The 21,577-nt window shown below is 41.2% G+C and overlaps 1 long non-coding RNA gene and 1 pseudogene across 1 annotated transcript; both read right to left on the reverse strand.

Annotated features, from left to right (window-relative positions):
• Positions 1 to 676: 676 nt before the first annotated feature.
• Positions 677 to 1,729, reverse strand: LOC148997404 (uncharacterized; annotated as a pseudogene).
• A 12,321-nt stretch (positions 1,730 to 14,050) lies between these two features.
• On the reverse strand, positions 14,051 to 21,322 carry LOC148997405 (uncharacterized). The gene is made up of 3 exons (XR_016146341.1): positions 21,223 to 21,322; positions 21,008 to 21,072; positions 14,051 to 14,796 (listed from the first exon to the last, which is right to left on the reverse strand). It is a non-coding gene; the product is annotated as an uncharacterized LOC148997405 (long non-coding RNA).
• Positions 21,323 to 21,577: the final 255 nt, after the last annotated feature.

Below are 21,577 nucleotides of genomic sequence, written 5' to 3' on the forward strand. Positions count from 1 at the left end.
TTGCGCCACTGAGGCTGTTTCAAGACGGGTGTCGTTTTGCTGTAAAGACAGGCACTTAGTGCAAATATATGCTCCGTTATAGAAAATGTAAAAAAAAAAAATGTTTTCTTCCCTTAGCTTGGGCCATGGCGAACTTCCAATAAATAGATCGAGCCGTCCCTCGCGGCCTCGAGGCCCACCGGGAAAACTCCCGACTCTCTCGATTGCCACTCCGCTACTGCTCAAGCGCATCATTGAGCGCTCGCGATGCGCATAAGCGCTGTGCAGCACTCTATTGGAGTCTTAATCATATATCATAATAATTTTGCACAATGAAAGATTATTAATTGCATTTTTTTGTTCTGTTCTGTCCTATCTATCATAAGTTGCTGCCTCATTAAACAGTGTGCTATATTTTTTTTCTTAATTTTATAGTAGACTATAAAATAACCGCGAAATGTGATTTTGTAGATTTCTTGTTGTTTTAGTACAGTGACCATTGCATCGATGTCTTCGTCCTTGGATGCCATTGTGTTTTTCCCAGACTCTGGACTTAGTTGAACTTCAGCATCAAAGTTATCCATTAACTGTCTCTGCCTTTGAAGGGTTCTACTGATTTGCTGCGCAGTTTGAAAATTCACATTCGCACCCAAATGTGAGATGGCATCCTTTGTGTAACGAACATAATGCTCGCAATTCAGATCCAATGCCACATTACAGTTCTGTTCCACATCATTCTGTGGGCAACTCGTGGACTCAGCATTGCTCGAATGTCAAATTGTAATTTCAGTGCCTCCAAGCTGTACGTGTGTCTCTGGGCCGACTTTAAAATTAAGCATTTTAAATTTCCAAAGGCGGCAGATCCTTTTTCCATCACCCCCTCACAGAGTCTAGGAAGACACGCTCCAAAAGCCCCATCTTTAGAAAGGCACTGTTATAATTGAAAACACAATCTTCTTCTTGGTGCTGTTCTACAGCACTGGCACCATTTTTGTCTTTGTGATCACACACAGAAATGCCATGGTCCTCATGTTGTCTTTTAAAAGGTGGATGGCTGCGCCACCGTGGCATGTGACACACAATTGGTTGAGGTACAACTGTACTCTGTGGAGGACTCAACATGTTATGAAATTCTGGAGATTCATTGAGAATGTATGTGTCAACAATGTTTAGGATTTGTTCATCAAACCGATCTTGCTTCTCCTCATTTAACAGAAAAGAGGTCGACATGGATACTGGCATGTCATCCTGTGTGCGTAAAGAGAAATGATGTAGAACAATGGCAATGATCGATGCGTCCAGCACATCTTGAATGAAAGTGTTGCATGGCCTATAGTTGTCCCCCAAAGCTGATTTAGTCACATTGGTCCTGTGGACAACATTTCTCAGGTGGAAAAAAGAACCAAAATCACACTGTGAACTAGGACTGTAGAATCTTTTAAAAATCACATCATTGAAGTTCATGGAACAACGAAAATCCGCAATAACTGGAACAAGTCCTTCCAATCTTTCAAATGATGAGTCTTCATTTGCTTTACCTCTAATGGCTGCATCAGCATTCTGCTTGGTCAGTTGATCACCAGCCAGTTGATCACCAGCTTGTTTTCTTTTTCTAGATCAGAAATGTAAGGAACATATCGCTGTTAGATGTACTGCACTGCTTTCACCATATCTGCAGAAACCTTCTCATCCACCTCAAGAAGTACCATGGGAGTGATTTCAGTTTTAGGGCCATAACGTCACTGTACATATGAGGAATGTGCCACAGTAAAACGTTTGAAAACTGCTTGAATGCGGTGAAACGCTGAACCACTAAACGACCCACCAGTTCTTTACAGGGCACCTATTATGCCCCTTTTTACAAGATGTAATATTGGTCTCGGGTGTCCCCAGAATGTATTTGGGAAGTTTCAGCTCAAAATACCACACAGTTAATTTATTATAACCATTTGAAAATGTGATTTTTGGGGCCTGATTAAAAATGAGCTGTTATACGTCCTTAAATGCAAATGAGCTGCTTATGTGCTGAGTGGTCTGGCGTCTCCTAGAGGAAGGTTGGATATTGTCAGAGCACAGGAAGTTGTAGACCTTTCCTTGCTGATAATCATCCACATCCCTTTTGTATTTTCAATCAATCAATTTTGTTAAAAACTCTACATACCTCATCTGCTGTAATAGCAGTACCATACCATATACCAATACCGTACTGTATCTGCTGTCTAATGGTATCACGCTCCAAAAGAAAGTCTGGTGTTTCGAATCGTGCATAAAAATCATTCAGTTCATCTGCAATGCTTGATCATCTCCATTTGTATCTATGTGCCTTTTCTTCTCTGCCTTTCCCTATCATTGTAAACATTCCTTGCCATAATTGTTTCAGGTTATTCACCCTCATTTTCGCCTCAATATGCAGTTTATATTTCTGTTTACAACTATTTGTTATCTGTCTAATCTCCTTATGAATTGCTTTCATTTTTAACCTGTCTCCCTGTTCAAAAGTTATCCTTTTCCTGTGCAGTCCAACTTTTAATTCTTTGTTTTGGAAGAAAATACCTAGAGATCAGACCTATTGGAACTTTAATTGAATACATAGCATTGGTAAAGCATACTGAATTTACAGCCCTACAAATGTATTAGGGCCTACTGAAAAAGAATTTATCGAATCAAAATTTCGCAAAGTAGTCTAATGTTAAGAATTCAATTCAATCAACTTTATTAATCCCACAATGGTAATTCGTTTTAGAGCAGAATGTAAGCCCTGTGTGTGTTATGATATACCATTAAAATGTTTCTCCGTTGTGTGTGTGCGTCATACGTTAAATGTTTTAGAATGTAACACAACATTCAAATGCAAATATGCGCCATCCCCCACTTGAAACGGCCGTGTGTCCACCAAAGCGTTTTTCCACACGCCTGGCGTATGTTTTCAATTGTTTTCAATGGGAGCGCCGCGTTTTTTAAACGTGTACTCGAACCATCTCCTGAGATTAGGCTGGCGTTTTTAGTAGGGCTATGTCGTTTTTTCTTCAAATAATTCAAGAACAATATATGGTTTATTTTTGTAAAACTTTAAAACTGGCCTTTACTTTTCTTGACGATTCCTCTGGAAGCTTTAGTTTGAACGCTTTCAATTGCTCCAAAAACACTAACGTAAGTAAAACTACTGCACTTTATCACAACTGGTTACCGGATGTGCTCGGGAAGAAATATCTGTAAAAAAAATACTCAAGACATTCATGCCTAACATGCCAGAACTAAATTAACGCTAACGTTAACGGGTTATTTGACATTTAGCAAAACATAATTTCTGGTTTTACCACATTAGTGTCAGAATATCCACGAAATTCAACTTTAAATCAAACAAAATACCGCAACCTTAGATAAAAAACAAAGACAAATACCCTACGGAAAAAAATCTTTGATTAACCTTTGATTAAACACGTGTGCAACCCCACCCACATTTCACAGCCATGTAAAAAAAAAAAGACTAGTGCCACATAACTTTATCTGAACTTCTTTTAAAAATTAAACTGTCATCAGACCATGAACACCTCTTCATTTTACAGTTCCAGGATGAGGAACACAAGAATGTAAATAATAAGGCTACTAATTTTATTGTTGGTCATTTGAATGTAAACAGTCTTCTGCTTTTAATTATTATTTATCACATTATACAATGTTTTAATCATTCCACTATTGTTGACAGAAATCGTTTGGATGAAAACAGACCCCTATCAGTAGAGAGACAAAATTTTTTTTAATAAACAGATAGTAAACTTACATTTTAAAATTCAGCAATTGCTGCTGTTTTGCACAATGTCCCAAACGACTTTAATGCGACTGGTTTATTTTTGCCGCGGTAGGCATTTTGACATGCACAAAAATACTGCAGAGTAACATGGTTTAGTAGCCTAACTGCAAGCCCTGAAAATGTTTTAATTTTATGATCATTGATTTAAATTATTACTCTTATGTTTCAGTTAATAAATAACAAATTGAATTAACACAAAGTAAAAGATTGTAAATCTTTTAAGATAAGTAAAACAAAAGTAACCTATTGACACAGCCTTTCTAAATTATAGCTAGCCTAGAAAAACTGGGCACACAGCCTAATGTTTGAAGTGTAGTTGCTTAAATTTGATGGAATAATAGAGGCCTATTTTTACTTCACATTTATTTCATTTGAATTTACTTTTTTCAGTAGGCCTATTGTGATTATGAATTCGTTTAACTACAATGTTAATCTTCAATTAATCTGCGACCTCAGCTCTCAATGAGCAGTGGCAAATTATGTCGGACACTTTAAAGAAATAAACAGTTAATAAACTCGCTAATAAACAGCTACCTATTTAAGCTTCAAGAACGGTAAAACAAAAGCTGTCAGCCAACAGCATGGTTCAGAACAGGTTCGATCTCGGGTCGTTTGGAGATCCATGAAGTCGAGGTTGACGCGTTACCAACAGAGCTACCATTAAACTGCTGATACGCTATCGTCTTATAGCGTATGGTTATAAAGCCTGATGTAGCCTAATATGTTTCTACTGCAATGTTTTATGTTTTCATTATTTATTCAATTTAATTTCAGTATTGTTATTAATTAATTCATTAATTAATTTAACTATGTTTCACTTGAATTAATCTGCCATCTGTGGCTGCAGGAGATTACACAAAAAACGGACACTTTTCAAAGTCTGTGATTGTAGCGCCGCCGCGCCAGAACTGCGGCGGTAAAAAACCCCATTCTGGTTGATTACCTACTGTACATGGAACAGGGGTAGGTTTAGAGGTAGGTTCAGGGTTAGTACTAGTTATTACCCAGTATTTGTAGTTACCAAATTAAGTACATAGTATTTACATGGGTAACTGGACTGTAAAAGGAAGCGTTACCAAGACATTTTCCCAGAAGTCAAAGTTTAACAGTACCAGCAAAAGCGCAGAAAACGTTTGATTGTTCTGTCTTTGCTGGGCTCTAAATCTGATACAACCCCGTCTATATCTGAAGAGCTGCAGCTCATGCAAGCAGGGCTAGGAAAGGGGACCCTGTCCTTGACATCGGATACAACACATGCAGAGGTGAGGAACTCGATCCTAAGCAAATGCATATTCTGAGCAAGGGGGTAATCCATCGACCGGAAGTTGAAGCCTCGCGGGAGCTGACATCTTGTAGCAGAACTTCACTTGCGTTAGCATTCCCATTGACTCCCATTCATTTTGGCGTCACTTTGACAGCGAATAACTTTACACCTGAGATGTTTGAAGAATTTGTCCTTTATTTATTTCTAAAGAAACACGACAATGTATAAAATGCTCCATTACCTTGTAGCTTATGTTATGGCCCCGTAGAAGCAGTTTTAGTGAAAGTAGGCTAACGATTGTGTCATACCCACGCGACTCTCTGTCGCACGTGGAGAGATTACCGTACAGGACGAGAAGCTCGCGCGCAAACGGGGAAACGTGGAGGCAAAATCACAAAAGAATTAATCAGAATACCTAGCAAAATTGTCTCCTTCTCCTAGCTCATGGACAGCTCCTATTCACACTCTCTGCCTCTGCATGTTTCGGAAGGGAATGATTCAGATTTCTCACGCCACAGTACTAGAAGACAGACGGGTCACTCACGTCCCACTACATCGTCAAGCTCTGTTTGAGTCTGCGCGTCAGGGACGGAAGTGCTAAAAAATCGCCAAAAACGGGCTTCAATCGTCTCAATCGGGTTCCAATGAGATCACTCTGTCCATTTCTTTTACTGTCTATGATTCTGAGTGGCATTATTTGTTGTGTCAGTTTTTTAAGGGTTTTCTTTAACCTTAACATAGTTATCAAGTTTGCTGCGGGAAGCGTACTCAAAAGATGAATGATTTGGAAGATAGGTGGCTTCTTCATTTCAATCATTTGATGTTTAAATTAAGTAATATAAATTAGTCCATTCAGTACAGAAAACATTAATGAATTATACCGTAGTTATTCTCTTTTTCAGTTGTTGTATTACTTGCATATACTGTAGGTGGGAATGGAAGGAGAAAGAATATGTGTAATATCATTGGAGGCAAAGGGGTATACAGGATCAGTGATCAAAAGTGCTTCTAGTGGTGGGAAGAACTTGCTGTACGTCGTGGCGTTGCAGGATGTGCTTGACATGACACCACTGCCACCAGATGCACCTGAATTTGCATGAATGCCAAAGGCAACTTGTAAAAAATGCAAGACTCTGATGCCCCTTCAGACACTGGCTTTGCATGTTGTTGACAAGTGTGACAGCATGCACAACTCAGAAAACTCTGAAATTGAGGTAAAACTATGTATCTTTTCACCCGTGGGAACATCTTTATAGACCCCTTTTGCGCTGACGTCACAGTTACGTCACAGCGCTAGCTGGAGGCAAAACAAAGTGAAAACTGGAGGCGGCCAGTACAAAACAGCACAGATTTGGCTACATAATAAGGAGCTTAAATTATTGTTAGTATTATTAAATGTCATCTTGTTGTGTTGTTTGGTGCAAGAATTGATGAAAAATGAATATGCTGTGTCTGGAACTTTTATTTCTAGAAAATATTCACATCATTAATATCGCACCGTAATGTCACTCTTTACATTGTCGTGGTCTCGGCGCTGGCTCGGCAGAACTGCGGATTGTACACACAAGTCTTGTACAGGACCATATAGGCATCTAAAGATTTATACGCCCTCAGTTTCTCTTTACGATCGGTTTCTCTATAAGGTAGGTGTAGAAGTCAGGCCACTCACCCGAGGTAACGTAACGTTATAATCCTGTCAGATCATCCATGCATTGAGTGAGCGTGTAGGCGGCTTCGGGTCGGCCAATCTGGTTCTGTCCGTTAAAAATAACTTTTGGAAATAACAATCGCGGTCCTGGACACTGAGTGACCTTACACATTAAGATAATATCGGATTTTCTCCAGTCATTGTTAAAAAACAAGCTAACAATCCTTGCTAACTAGCGTAAGTGAAGCGGCCAGATGGATCTTTCTGCCTCCACCTAAGCTCCGCCCACAAAAAAAACGTCACCATGTTTACCAACTGTAAAAGGGTATATTGAAAGTGGGTCATATATGTAGTCAAAATGTAATAGAAATTAGGAATTTGGTGCTGTCTTGACCGAGAAAAGACAGAAAGTAACTTTAGGGCGCATTTGCAAGACAACAAAAACTCCCACGATGCACAGCTTCGCAAGCCACTCCCACTAATTCAGAACACCACCTATGAGGTATGCATATACGCGCACCAGCACTGCTAGCCATATGGTAAAAGTAGCCACGAACATCTGGGTCGAGCATCAGCTTTTCTTCCATATCATATTGAGTACCTTACGCCATTGTCTTAACTTCCCATCTGGCTCCACAGCGTGTTACCTTAGCTTCCAAACAAGATGGTGGATATTGCTTTCAGTTTCTGCAAGTGAAGTCCCACCCACTGATCTGTAATAGGTGTTTAGCGTAAGAGAGTCCCACCCCCTGGAAAAATGAAGAATGAGTGAGTAGTCTCAATCCCTATACAGAGATATAGGACTTCCTGGTTACAATGATGCAAAATTAAGATTTTTACATCATTGTAAGCAGGAACTGCAACACTGAAATCCGTATTTCTCCTGTCTCAGGGGAAAATGAGGGAATAATGCATGACCATTCAAAAATATGACTGGGTTTCTAACGATACAAAGTTTAATGCAAATGGGTGAAGTGTCCTTTTAACCCTCCTATTATCTTTGGGGTGTCAATTTAAAAGGTTACTCAAATAGTCATCAAAGACATAAATTACCTAAGACAAACCTTTGTAAAAAAAACAAAAAAACAAAAAAAACAAACAAACATCATATTGTGGAGGTTCAAATTACTGGGGTCAAATTGACCCCAGTCGGTGAAAAATGTTATCAGATTTGAGGGTAACAGGAGGGTTATTATATTTTAGCTTTCAAGCAAAAAACAGTCCAGATGGAGTGCCAGAAAAAATGATTTGGATCCGCTCTGATTTGGATCATATCTCATGGTAACCTACCTGACTGTTCATTACTTCTGTTCAAAAAGCATATATGTATGTATGTATATATATATATATATATATATATATATATATATATATGTATATAGCAGCACAGATGACATGTAGTTGTAGTTTAGTTGACATGTTAATTTTTTATATATTCCTAGATTTCATTATTCTAAAAATACATGGTCTGTATCTGAAATATCACTGTTGTGCCGTTTTTTAATGCCCCTCTCTCTAGCCTAATGATATTTCATCTTTTTTTCCCTGTATTTAGCTATGGTTGCTGGGATTGAAAAACATCTCTTTGAAGGTGATGCGAAGAAAGGAAAAACACTGAAGTACTCCCTCAATGACTACGTTTACATGCAGCCAATAACCCATTCAAAACCGGGATATTAGCAATAACCCGGTCGCGAACGGCCATGTAAACACCAGCAAAAACCCGAAAATGCTCATATCCCAGATTTTAAAAACAGGGATATTATACCTGGGGTACCCCTTTTCTAACCCGAATGTTTGGTCATGTAAACGCGTATCGGCATATTTGCAAGGTATCTTGGTCTTTTGAGTAGAGAAACTTCTTGGCGCATACAAAAATCTGCATGCAGTATACATAGCGAGACCAGGCGACACACAGCATACTTTTGGAGCGAGGTCAGTAACGTTACCAGCATCAAAGCGCAAACAAAGGCCTCGAACTATTCATTATCCGCGTGCTGCTGTTGTCTTTGGATACAGGAAGAAGAATCGGAAATGACGCATATTGCGTCTTAAGGTTGTTTGTACGTCCAGACGCTAACCGCGCGTCGCTGTTTACATCAGGATATTGCAATTCCATGTATACAGGAGAAACTGTCCCTGCTCACGCATGTAAATGGGTTATTCCTAATGTTTCAGAAACCTGAATAGTGACCTTAACCCGACAAAAACCCAAAAATTGGTTGCATGTAAACGTAGTCACTGATTTGGATAATGAGCTGTTCAAGTGTTTGCCATTGGATTTTGGGTTTACTTTATATTTGCACAATTCCTTCTAAATCATTGCAGATAAAAGAAAAGTTTTGAATACCATGATGGTATATATAAATATAGCCAATAACTGTTGTCCATATATAAAACAGTATCTTCAGTGTTGCAGACGAAATATTCGCTGTGAGCATTGCCTAAGGAGGACCGCCACCCGGTTTATGCAAGAATGGTGTTACGAATTGTTACTGGGAGAGCTGTCGCGATAGTCAATATATCGACTTATCGCACGATATATGGAAACCAGTGCGATCATTTTTGGTGCCGCGATATATTGCAACAGATCATTTGTTTTACTATTAAGAATAAAAATTAGATTCATTTTTACAATAAAATGAATGTCATGAGCACTTTAGTTGATCGCGCTGCCTCTGTCATCTTGTCTGCACGCGTCCACCACACACACACACACACACAGGGAGAGAGCGGACACCGGCAGGTTAAGAGAAGGCGTGAACCAAAACTGCATTTTAAAGTGTTCTCGTGACATCTACAGCGAGCCAGACAGTTAGGAAGAACGAGTCCAACATGGAATTGATTTCAAAGCCACAATCTTCAGCTCCGGTGTGGGAACATTTTGCCTTAAGCCAAACGAGAGAGAAGAGATAAACGTGAACGAGCGGGTATGTCGACTGTGTTTTAAAACAGCAACGCGATGAGGCAACACAACAAACTTAAAATCGCACCTAAACACATAACCATCCCACCCAGTTTTTCAACCTGGGAACAACAACAGCAGCTGGAGTTGGAGAGGGGCCTTCTTCCAGACAGTTATGTTGCAGATGCATTTTCCCGTCCCGACAGTGCAAATATAGCAATAAACGTGACAGCGCGAAATGGCGCACACTCACGGATAGCGTAACTCTCAGTGTTGGTAAATTTCACTTTCTACACGAACTAGTTCAAAGTTCAGTTCACACATTTTAAAATGAATTAGTTCAGTTCATAGCTCATACTTCAAAAAAACTAGTTAATTTATAGTTCTTTTTTCCATGTTGTGAGCTTTTTTTTTATTAGGCTGTTTTTTTTATTAGGCTGTTATTGTTATTTTTTTATTAGGCTGTTATTAGGCTGATATTAGATTTTTTTTTCCCATCCGCACTGACCTCATAAAATCCGTTTAAATGATCATACATCTCCTCACTCGCTGCTTTGTCGACGGTGGCCGCGGCGCGGTTAGTGTTGCCAGGTTGTGTGTTTAAGGCCTGTTTACGTGTGTTTTAGCCGGGTTTTCGCCTGGAAGGCTCTATACAAATCGGCACCCTATTGTACGAAGGTAAGAGTTTAAACTGATAGAGCGTGCATTCGCAGACACCAGAATGAACGCGTTCACAGTAACGTTCATCAGGCAGTAAAACAGTACATTCTTCAGTTCACTCAAATATGAACGCGTTCAGGCACTACACTACTATTTAGCCAAAGAGATGCAGCCATTATGCACGGTCGAAAAACCAGCATTTAAATACATGTCCTGTTGATGCATCTGTGCCTTTGTCTGAGACACTTTAAAAGTTTAAGTTGACATATTTCTTTGTTTTGATCTTGTTTTTGATACCTGACACTTTTTTGTTAAGAATGTGTATTTATTTACTTGTCTTATTTATTTGGGATTTATTTTTTTTTTACATTTCACAATGTCTAAATATTGAATAGAATGAGAATAAATGTTCTTTGAAACAGTGTACTTGCATTATAATGCTATTATATTGTCATAGGTAATCAGTGGCATAAAATTGTCTGAAAATGACAATAATATCGTTTATCGCAATTAATTTTGGTGCAATATATCGCACAACAAAAAGTTGTTATCGTGACTGCTCTAACTGGGAACATCAAAAGGGATGGTGTATGTGACACAGAGATATCACCACAAATCAAAATGGTAGGTATGGTTGACTTAACTTCATTAGATACAAGTTCTCTATTAGTTATTGTCCATGAGTAAATTAATTCGGTGTTAACATGTTATAAAGCCACTGACAAATTGTTTTTGCTTTAAAATTAAGCTGTGAACTGTTACGTGTCAGAACGTAAATGTTAAAGTGTTGAATAAGTGAGTGTGTGGGTTCTTGTTCCTTTAGCGTGTATGCTCTCTCTCCTTTCCCTTAATTAAGTGTTACAGGTGCAGCTGTTTTGGAGGGCGGGGCTGATGGACTCGTCGGATGGATATAAGCTGTGTGGAAGCTTGTGTTCCCCCTCCTGCTTCATGGTGTTATTGTGTGTGATCGCAAGAGTGAAAACTACGTGTTACAGCCATCTGGCTGCATAGTGTTTTTGGTGTAAAGTTAGTGTAAGCTGCATGTGTGCAGCAAGACAATTGTTAGCGGTATCACACTCGTAATTATGGACTTGTTTGATGGGAGCACACTTGATTTCTTTACATACAGACTCAAACATTATAGTTGTTCTTTAAACCAAAGGAATTTATTTAAATTATTCAAATAAATGTTAGAAAACTATTTTATAGTTCCAGTCCTTGATTCTGATTGGTTGAGCCACGTTGGTCAAAGCTGATATAATACAATCTTATGTTAATTATTAATTTCCTGTTGAATATACTTCTTTACTTTATATTTGTTCTCTCTGTGGATGTGCAGTAAAAGAACACAAAGCTTTTGACCGTTTATTATAGCATAAATGGTCATATAAGTGTAGTTTCTCTACAAACAAGTAGTTGAGAAGACATCGCTGAAGAGGATTATGCTGTATGTAAGAAACGTGACTCTTTGTTGATTTGGAAGAATAAACAGTGATAAACTAACTATATGGATTTTGAGTGTGAGTAATGTTACAAGGCAAGAAGACTTAAAAACTTGTGGAATAAATAAAAGACATTCACATGTCCCGTACAATTTAACAAAATCTTCCATGTACTTATAAAGTTCAGGTTTCCCATTTCCAGCAAAAAGGGCAATCACAAATGGCTTATGGTTGGGGAGATTTTAGACAAACCCAAGTATTGGCCAAAATTGAGTTGATGAACTTCTAAACAATAGCAAGCGATCGACATTGATCTGAAGTTTAAGGCACATTCCGCTGGTCAAGTTACTGCGATATGCCTCTAGGGTCGACCTCATCGACGGCAGGATCCCAAAGTAGTGATATGTCCCGCCAGCCTTTTCTTGGAGAGTCATACTTCAGATTGTGTGGTCTTCAAAATAGCATGAGCATCTAATGGCAGACATGGGTGATGGCACTTAAGAATTCATAATAATTTGTTCAAAGCACTGTGTGTAACATTTTCTTTGAGTGCCCATGTTGTCAATTTATCTTCTAAATGATTTATATTTGTTTTACTCTCAGAATCGGAATCAAAGATCAAATACTCATCAGACAATATTGCCTCTAAATCTATCTCTTCGACATCACATGGAAAATCCTCAACGACTCCATCTTCATAAATGACTCCATCTTCATCAATAACATTATCTCCATCCAGAACATTAAATTCAGACTGAATGGAATCCAATTGCTCTTTTACTCTTGCCCTGGATTTATGTTTCCAAGTCCAGTATGATGGTTCAATTGCCATGCTTCAGATATAAAAAGAAAAACAAAAAAAAGAGAAGAAATCAGAATCATGCTCCCAAGTCGGAATCACGGCACAAGTCCTACTGGAGTTTATTTCATCTCAACTTCTGAACTTCAAGACTCTTTTGCACAGTCGCAGAATTTAGTGATGCGTCTTTTTAACTCCCTCATAGGGATGTGCGGTATACCGGTATTGCAAAAATACTGGTATATAATACATTTCAAACGGTACAATATCATCATTTTGTTAAATTCGGTATTTGATGAGCTGCTGTTCCGAAGTTCTCCACTAGGCGGTGCGCTACCGAAACTGATGTGAGTCACGCGAAACAGGTGCTGTGCCGAATTCCGACTCCCTGCCAGAATCTGACTCCCCTCGCGAGCACGCGCATGACGTCAATTTGTGCCGCCGCCACTTGCGAAAACAGACAGTAATCAGACGACGTAAGAAATTACATGATAGAAATTTGTTTGTTGATTTTTGATCATGTATTTATTCTTTTTTTTTTCCTCTTTGATCATATATTTGACCAAACTCGTATGATCTGTCAGATTTTTCGCTTGTAAAGTGTTTTTACTACAGTATTGTAAAACAGTGTTGTTTTTTTTGTTTTTTTTAAGCACTACAGTGTTTTTTGTCGTAAAACAATTAGTTTCGTAAGGGTAGCCTACACCAAAACATGAACATCATTACTAAATGGAATGCTGACAAATATGTCATTTGACTTTGCTGCCTGCACATTTTCTATAGCTATAAAAACTACAGTGCTGCAAAAACATACTTCCCTATGTAAAATAATAATTATTAAACCTCCTCACTTGTGCTTTTAAAATACTTGGTAACACTTTAAAATAAGGTTCATTAGTTAACATTAGTAAGTGCATTAACTAAACTAACATGAACTAATGATGAGCAATGCATTAGTTACAGTGTTTATTAATCTTTGTTAATGTTAGTTAATATAAATACAGCTGTTCATTGTGCGTTCATGTTAGTTCACAGTGCATTAACTAATGGTAACTAATACAACCTTTGATTTTAATAACGTATTAGTAAATGTTGGAATTAATATTAACTAAGATTAATAAATGGTGAAGAAGTATTGTTCATTCTTAGTACATGTTAACTAATGTAGTTAACTAATGAACCTTATTGTAAAGTGTTACCAAATACTTATTATTCAACCTGCACACTTTTTCTGCCAGGTAGTCTACAGGATGAGATGAGTCTCCAGAATGAGTGTCTTGTGTCTCTGACCCAGCTAAAGTGATCCCAGAGTGGGGGGGTGTGAATTCGGCAGGGCTGCCAAAATCATACCCCCCTATGGTAAATACTTACAATTGAATTTAAATTAATACAGTTTTTTTACAGGTAGTCTACAGGATGAGATGAGTCTCCAGAATGAGTGTCTTGTGTCTCTGTCCCAGCTAAAGTGATCTCAGAGTTGGGGGTGTGAATTCGGCAGGGCTGCCAAAATCATACCCCCCTATGTAAAATACTTACTATTGAAACTACACACTTGTGCTTTTCTGCAGGTAGTCTACAGGATGAGATGAGTCTCCAGAATGAGTGTCTTGAGTCTCTGACCCAGCTAAAGTTGTTAGGGAGGTTCAGACAACAGGACCCAAGAGCAGATCAATTTAGAACAGGATTTATTGTCAAAACGTTGAATGAAAACAATAAAAAAGAACATAAAATTATTGATAGCCGAGCCATCAAGTAAGAGGGCGAGACAGAGGCAAAATCCAAAGAACAGGCTGGGGTCAAAATCAGTAGCGGACCAACATTATGAAGGATGAAGCAAAGGCAATATTCCAGGACGAGAGCAGGGGGTCAAAAACCGGGTGATCAAGCTGAGTCGAGATAGGAAATAGGCAAAAAAAACATAAACAAATCAGAAAGGGCTTTAAAGGTTTAGAAGCAACCAAAAAAAAAAAAAAAAAAAAAAAATCAGAAAGGGCTTTAAAGGTTTAGAAGCAACCAAAAAAAAAAAGACTTTCAGGCAAGGGGAAAATGGTGATACGTACAAAAACCAAGACACACTAACAGAGAAACAAAGAAAGAGAAGCATAAGTAGTTCATATCACCTGGCAAATAAATTGTAAGAAATGTACAATGAAGATTTCAGAAAAAAGAAAATTACCACCTCAAACCTTACATTAAGGTTGACAAACTGGGCAGATGTATGTTTTGTTTTTTCTTGTACGTTGAACACATCTGCAGTGAAACCAGCGTGGGCACATATCACAGCCAATCTAAACATGTTGACAAACACATTTTGAAGTCAAGCATAGGTATTTCTGTAATCCATATCAAACAATACTTACATGAACATTATTATATCACCTTCAATTCATATGATACATTTCACGAGTTCACACTCACTAATGATCAGAGAATAAAAATAGTTATGCGTATTTGGCGTGCTGTCCGGGGGGAGGGCTCCGAGCTCGGAAATTGGGCCCGAACCCAGAGTACTCCCCCCGTATCTCTGTTTAGGAAGATAATTAGGCAAGTGTGAGGAGATGGGGTGGTGGAGGGATGCTGAGAACAGTCGAGGAATAAGGGTGAGTCAACTGTGTGTTTTTATAGGCTTTACTTGTGCTGATTGAGTGAACCAGTTGATTACTGATTGCTGACAGCTGGCTGACTTGATTGTTTGATCATTAGAACGTGATCCTCCCGAAACTTGTTAATAAAACATCGATTCACGAGTTCACACTCACTAATGATCAGAGAATAAAAATAGTTATGCGTATTTGGCGTGCTGTCCGGGGGGAGGGCTCCGAGCTCGGAAATTGGGCCCGAACCCAGAGTACTCCCCAAAAAGCAAAGTAAGTAAAGGACAGCCGCCTGCTTAAAGACCCCCCGAAAAGAGCGCAGAGATTGGCGGGCTGGCATTTCAAGGAGAGCCTGGTAGTTTTGGCTGGGAGAGCTCGCGGTGTCCGAACGGGAGGGTTCTTGTGGCAAAGGTCCCGGCATCGGTAAGCCTCACCAGTCCTGAAAGAAAAACATAGATGCTTTACTGGGAGGGTTAGGCTATGTCCACTGGGAGGTCAATACTCGCTGGATGGAGGAGGAGATGAAGATGCTCGACCAAGGGAGCTCTTGCTGAGTACGCTGGGAGATCAATACTCGCTGGATGGAGGAGGAGATGCTCGACCAAGGGAGCTCTCGCTGAGTCCGCTGGGAGATCAATACTCGCTGGATGGAGGAGGAGATGAAGATGCTCGACCAAGGGAGCTCTCGCTGAGTCCGCTGGGAGATCAATACTCACTGGACGGAGAAAGGGGAGATATGCATACCTGACCAGGAAGGCTATCTCTGGGTCCGCTGGGAGATCAATACTCGCTGGATGGAGAAAGAGGAGATACACGTACTCGATCGGGAAGGCTGTCTCTGGGTCCGCTGGGAGATCAATACTCGCTGGACGGAGAAAGAATAGATATAAATAATTGACCGGGAAAGCTCTCGCTGTGTCCGCTGGGTGATCAATACTCGCTGGACGGAGAAAGAGGAGGTATAAATACTCGAACGGGAAGGCCATCACTGGGTCCGCTGGGAGATCAATACTCGCTGGACGGAGAAATAATAGACATAAATAATCGACCAGGAAAGCTCTTGCTGTGTCCGCTAGATCAATACTCGCTGGACGGAGAAAGAGGAGATATAATTACTCGACTGGGAAGGCTGTCTCTGGGTCCGCTGGGAGATCAATACTTGCTGGACGGAGACAGAGAAGACATAGAAGCTCGACCAGGAAGGCTCTCGCTATGTCCGCTGGGAGATCAATATTTGCCGGATGAAGAACGAGAAGGCATGGAATGGATACTCGAAAAAGGTTTTTTTTTTTTTTTTTTTTAACCAATGAGGATTTGGTGGGCTTTTTTGACATGGAAACGATTAGTTCTGATATAAGTTTGGAACGCGTCTGAGGACCATCTTCCGAGCACTTGGATCTGTAGCTGAGAGAGGCCTTTTTGGGCTGCTGAGGTTGCTGCTCCAATGCGGAAGGAATGACTGGAGAAATTCTCTGCTGGGATGCCTGAAAGTTGGAGAACAGATTTTAGGTGTTTTTGGAACCAAAAGCGTGTCACAGGTTTGTTAGAATCGTCGATGAACAAGGGTTCGAGAGGGGATTTTGCATGAGAGTTTCTCAGTTGGAGGTAGGCTAATATAGTTTGGAACGGTTGAATTGGTGACGAGAGGTTGAAAATATATATGAAGTGGCCTTTTTTGGTTTGGTCTGTTTTGCTCTGTTTAATCAGAAACGAGATTGTTTCGTTGTCAAGCACTGAGAGATCTGAGATGTTTGGGTGGATTTTTGGGTCAAATCTGGAAGTGATAGCCAGTTCAGAGCATCTTAGGAAACCAAAAAAGGCTAGAATGAACATGGCGTCGAGTGTGCGGGAGGTATTGAGGGATCGGTAGCCTGTGCGGAGGGTCTGAATGCATTTAGTGAGAATATCTAAAGTTATGGGTTGTCTGGTATCTGGGCGGGTGGGCTGGGATCGTTGGATGCCTTTAATCAAGAGGGAGGTTTGTGAATTATTTATTTCCGGAGAGGGGGCGCCGTGGATCAATTTGTGAAAAAATTGGATGCCACTTAAATAACTTTTGATGGACCCGACTTGGAGGTTTTTGACGCTGTCAAGGTAAGAGATAAAGGAGGTTATTGTAAGGAGGGAAAAATCAGGGAATGGCATGTTATAAGAAAGGTGGAAGGCTTTAAAACATCTCCATGCGGTCACATAGGATTGGAGAGTTCTGGGGGAAACAGCTTGGAGAATGGTGTCGAGCGATCTGTTGAGGAGGGATTTTTGCGGGTGAGTTATGGGAATATTAATTCCGAATAATGAGGTACTGGAGTTGGGAGCTCGTCCGCCTCTGGAGCCAGCATCCTGAATTTCTGAAACATAAAGCGAGACAGAGAGTCAGCAATTTGGTTTTTTGACCCGAGGATGTGTTTTGCGATTAAGATAAATTGGTCACATGCGGAAATCCAGGTTAGACGTCTTAAAAGTGGCATTAGTGCGGGTGCATGGGAACGGCCTTTATTAATGCACTGGACTGTAGCTTCGTTGTCACAATGCTGCTAGCAGTCCATTCTTTCCCCCACAGGAAGGCTGCTACTACGAGAGGGTAGAGCTCGAAAAATGCAGAGGACTGAAGCGTGTCCTGTATTTGGGGGGGCCACGTAGACGCGAACCAGCGACCTTGGTAGAACCCTCCAAAGCCAACAGAGGGGGCTGCATCTGTGAACAGCTGGATGTCGAGGGGGGAGGAAATTAGATCCTTATAGAAAAAGGATAGGCCGTTCCACTGTTTAAGGAAAGTTATCCATAGCCCGAGTTCGCCGCGGCATGCCGGAGTTATGGAAATTAGATCCTCTAGTGCGTGGACTGAAGACGCGAGAGAGAGGAGATGAGAAATGAAAGGGCGGCCTTGTGGAATAATGCGCATGGCGAAGTTTAAGTGGCCGAGCATGGATAGGAGTTCGCGTTTGGAACACTCTGGACTGTCCGCGAGGGTATAGATGAGATGAGGATTATCCTATCAATTTTCTCCTTGGGCAGGGAGACCTGGAATCGAACTGAATCTAGATTAATGCCAAGGAACTCGATGGATGTAGCGGGACCCATGGTTTTTTCCTGGGCGATGGGGATTCCGAGCTCGGAAAAGACTTTTTGAACTGTGAGGATCTGGGCTGCTGGAATGGCGCCAGGAGGCGAAATTATTAGAAAATCGTCCAGCAGGTGAATGAGGTGAGGAATCGCGTAATTGTTTGACAAGATCCAGCAAACGGCTTCAGATAGCATGTCGAAAATTTTGGGGCTGCTTTTGCATCCAAAAGTTAAGCGTACGGCGAAATAAAATTTCTCATGCCAGCGCACGCCGAATAAGTGCCATGAATCCGGGTGGATGGGCATCACTTTAAAAGCTGAAGTGATGTCAATTTTAGCGAGCCAGGCACCCCAACCCACGATTTTAATCAGGTCGATTGCGTGATCTACGTCGTGGTATTTGAGAGAAAATTCGTTGAGTGGGATCAGGCTGTTAATGCTTGGGAACATGGACTTATGTGGAGCTGACAGATCGACTATGAGGCGTTTCTTACCTGAAAACTTTCTCGTAGCCACTCCAATGGGGCTAATGCGAAAATTTTAGAAAGGAGGATTTTCAAAAGGGCTGATCATAAAGCCTGACTCAACTTCTTTTTTAATCAGGTTGTCTACCACGTCGGGCTCGGCGAGAGCCGATTGGAGATTATCGCAGATGATGTTTTGGGAGAGCGGACAAACCACTCCAGGTTTAAAGCCGTGTAGTAGGCCAGACAGCAGATATTCGGTGAATTCGGAGTCCGGGTGGTGAGCTAGTTCGATGGAAAGGCGAGAAATATTCACAGGAGTCGATAAATAATTTCTAGATTTTTTATTGACATCTTTATATATGACATCTTTAGGGCATACGGGACAGGCATGAGCACTGCCGCAAAAGCTGCATATGTGCAAGTACCGACAACGCTGCCTGGTGCATTTGCCAATGTTAAAATTGTTGCAAGGCTGTTTGTTGTCTGTGAGTGCTCTGGAGCTGAATTTAGCCTCGTGAAGGTTGCTAGTCGCCGGTCTTGGTGTGTAGCTAGTGGATTTGACTGGAGCTGTTTCAGGGCGTGGAGAAACGAAGGGGTTAACTTGGGGACACGATGTCGTGGGATGCGACACTGACCTACAGACCGCGCAGGAAATATTCCTGCAGCCGAGGAAGACTCTACTGTGTAAGTCAGTGTCCAGTGCTCCCCAGTAAAGGCATTGGTTCCACTGAGAAACCCTAACGGCGCATTTTGCTGAAAAGAGTTTGTGGTAAGTGTAAAAGTGCCCTCCCCCGTAGGACAACGCGAGCTCGGCTATCAGTGCTAAATAGTCGTTCAGTTCGCGTCGCCTATGGGGGAAGGCTGAGCAAATGATGTCTGTGTAGTGGCTGAAAGCAATTGAAAACTCTGGAAAAGAAAGTAAACGTGACGAATGTGTATTTTGATTTTTTAAAGTGACTGAAAAATCCCCGCAGTCTAACTGACGGTTGGAATCGGATACGGGAAAAAGAGAAAGTAAATGTGAGAGATCTACATCCGCACCTGCCATAATCTGTGCTCGGATGTTTTGAGTCACCGGGGGAGGCTCCAGAGCGATGGCGTTTGGTGGAACTGGCATCGGGGAAGCTGTGAAAAGAGAATATTGTGATTTGGCATTTAGAAGAGAGCTGTAAGGGAGAGAAGCCTGGGCTGCGACTGTCGGCGGAGGCAGCCTCACGCTTAGGTCGGCCTGTGGGGCTTGAGAAGGAAGATTGAAATAAGCACCAGAGGGTAAAGGAGAAAATGGATGAGATGCCTGAGCCTGTGTTGCAAGCGGAGGTGGTCTTGCGCTTGCTTGGGCTGCAGGCCACTGAAAAGGGGAGGGGTTAGTCGCAGGAAACTGGTGGAAAGTTTGAGCCTCTGCCGCTAGCGGAGGCAACCTCACGCTAGCGTTTGCTACGGGAGCCGGAGGCCACTGCAGAGGAAAGGGGTTAGAAACAGCAGGAGGAAAAAACTGGGAAGCGGAATGTGAGCCGGCGGGCCCAGCTGTGAATGGCGCTGCGACGGGGAGCGCCGTGCTGAAAAGCTGAGGTGAAGCGAGAGGCGAGTGATGTCTCGTGGCGGTGGAATCTGGAGCGCGACCCAGGCTCGCAGAAATCCTGGCGCTCCGGGCCGAAGCGCGCGGAAAACCAGACCTTGTACGGGAAGGTTGCAGAGTCGGGCGAGGCGAGTTCAGGGCCTCGCGAGAATTTCCCGGCCTGCTGGCCGCCTTGGAACCTGGGGTGGATCTAGGAGAGATGTTTGATGATTGCAAGGTAACGTACATGTTGTAAAGTTGCACTTTAGTCATCCTGCGCGAGGGCTGAAAATCTGAGTTTATCAGCGCTTGTCTTAGACTCAAGACTGTCCACTTTTCAATAGGCGGAATCGTTGGCACGGCCGAACGATAGGAGGACGGGGAGGAAGCTGGAGTCCTCGCCGGTGGAAGTGAGGGTAAGCCCCGGCGTCTTGGCATGCAAGGAGTTGTTTGTACCGACCGGCGCCCACGAGATGAAACGTGGGGCTCGGAGGCGGTATCAGGTGGAGAAGTTGTCCTGGGGCCAGCTGATGGCGGCGGAGCATGGTTGAGGTCGTCATCGGATGTTGAAAGTTGCATTTGGGACATCTTTTTGCAAAGCAGTACACCAAATGCTGAGAACAGTCGAGGAATAAGGGTGAGTCAACTGTGTGTTTTTATAGGCTTTACTTGTGCTGATTGAGTGAACCAGTTGATTACTGATTGCTGACAGCTGGCTGACTTGATTAATCATTAGAACGTGATCCTCCCGAAACTTGTTAATAAAACATCGATTAATAAAGGTTTGATAAAAGACAATATTCTTTATTGGAATGCTTACCCAGTTAGTCACTTTTTTGCCATTGTTTTTGTCCCCACATAGATGGCACAGGTCCTTCAGGTTATCTAGTTGAGGCAGAATAAACAATGTTATCATAAAACAAGTTCTTAAAACATCACAAGTTTTCACAAGCTAATAAATAATCACATTTTACCAACACTGTTTAATGGTTAAGGAACAAAAGAATTAATGAAAATTGGACCTTTGAAACTTACAGTGTGCTGCAAGACACAAGCAGCAATTTTACTTCTCAGGGCAGCCACACTTTCCTCAGATGTGGAAAAGTGAAGCGACTCATTATTTAAGACACATTCTGCAAACCAAAAAAAGAAAAGTGATTATTAAGAATGATATGTAATGTATTTTATTTTTTTTCTATATTTAAGGCTGCAAGACTGACCTTCTGTCCTAAAATATAAGTGAGGGATTTCCAAAGAATGATGTCAATACTAGAATGATAACTAAAATTTACAACCTTAACTTCTATTTTCAACAGTAACACTCTTCCTAATATATCCTTGTGTTGTATTTCAATGGAAGTCACCATTAATTTCAATATTTATCATTTGA

The sequence above is a fragment of the Pimephales promelas genome, chromosome 2, assembly GCF_988280905.1.
Source record: "Pimephales promelas chromosome 2, fPimPro1.hap1.1, whole genome shotgun sequence".
NCBI classification, from domain to species: domain Eukaryota; kingdom Metazoa; phylum Chordata; class Actinopteri; order Cypriniformes; family Leuciscidae; genus Pimephales; species Pimephales promelas.